This window comes from Hipposideros armiger, unplaced genomic scaffold, assembly GCF_001890085.2.
Source record: "Hipposideros armiger isolate ML-2016 unplaced genomic scaffold, ASM189008v1 scaffold_633, whole genome shotgun sequence".
In the NCBI taxonomy this organism is placed as follows: domain Eukaryota; kingdom Metazoa; phylum Chordata; class Mammalia; order Chiroptera; family Hipposideridae; genus Hipposideros; species Hipposideros armiger.
Window position 1 is genome coordinate 622,043 of NW_017731983.1, and position 1,275 is coordinate 623,317.

The 1,275-nt window shown below is 46.8% G+C and overlaps 1 long non-coding RNA gene across 1 annotated transcript in view; it reads left to right on the forward strand.

Moving 5' to 3' along the window:
* The window catches only part of LOC109372388 (uncharacterized), a 16,713-nt gene that overhangs the window by 12,322 nt on the left and 3,116 nt on the right, over positions 1-1,275 (forward strand). Inside the window, exon 2 of the long non-coding RNA XR_002122040.1 lies at positions 12-292. This is a non-coding gene — a long non-coding RNA (uncharacterized LOC109372388). The remainder of the gene's footprint in view (positions 1-11; positions 293-1,275) is intronic.

The following is a 1,275-nucleotide window of genomic DNA, read 5'->3' on the forward strand; positions in this document are numbered from 1 at the left end:
TTTCTTAAAAGCCTGTGACTTCCGTCTTGCTGGCATGCTTTTTCTGTCTACCACGTGCTCCCTTGGATGAAGTCCGCTGCCATGTTGTGAGCTGCCCCACGCAGAAGCTCATGTGACAAGGAGCTGAGGCCCTCAGTCCAACTGAATCCTGCCGCTGAATGAGCTTGAAAGCAGATCCTGTCCCCGTTGACTCTTGGGGTGACTGTGGTCCCAGCTGTTACCTTAATTGAGATCCTGAGCTAGAGGGCCCAGCTAAGCTGTACCCAGGTTCCTGAGCCACAGAAACTGTGAGGTAATAAATGTTTGTTGTTTTGGAGTAATATGTTAGTCCGCATGAGAGAGCTAAGACACCGTTCTTGGTGTTTCTTCCTCGCAAATCTTGTTAGTTGGATTAGATGGCTTTTATGGAGGTGCACGGAAATGTTAGGCATGGCAGAAGGACAAAGAATGACACAAAAGGGGCAGTGTCATCTAGTGGTTTAGAGCCTAGACTTTGGAGCCAGACTGCTTGGGTTTGTTTACAGGCTCTGCCACTTCCTAGCTGTGTGACTTTGGGCAAGTTACTGCCTGTCTCTGTGCTTCAGTTTCCTCTATAAAATGGAGGTAATAAGTACCTTCCTCAGAAGGTCACTGTAAGGATTATAATTACTTATAAAGCACTTAGAACAGTGTCTGACACATAGTTCTTTATGGCACTATATAAATGATATTTTGCTAATTATGACTACCACTAAAGGATCTTATAATTTTGTTAACTATCTAAACCTTAGTAGCTAGGTAGAAGCTGCTGTTCACAGCTGTTGCTGTGATAAATACTTCTTACTTAATTCTGTATATACCTATGTATGTTGGTTACCAAGGTAACTCACATGGTTGGGTTCCCTGTGGAAGAGACAGAGGGGTCTGTTTGCCCCTACAGGCTGGGGAAATACCGTGCAAATGTCTGACAATGGTAGAAGGTCCCTTTGGGCTTATCCTTAGATGGATTATCACAGAAACTGGATACCTCCTCCTTCCCCCACTTTCTGAGCCACAGGAGTGAAGAAACCAAATATAAGTGGTCACATTCCCTGGGGAAGGTAGGGACTGGTGGCTGACCCAGTGGCTCTAGGGGCCTGGGCTTTGGGGGACTAGGCTCTCTTCCCACTACCTGAGTGACTGTGGGTGAGTCACCCTCTCTCCCCGGGCCTCAGACTCCAAATCTGTAAGAAGAGGTAGCTAGACGGTCACCCTGTGATCCGAGAGGCAGTGTGGGTAGTGGTTAAGCATATGAAC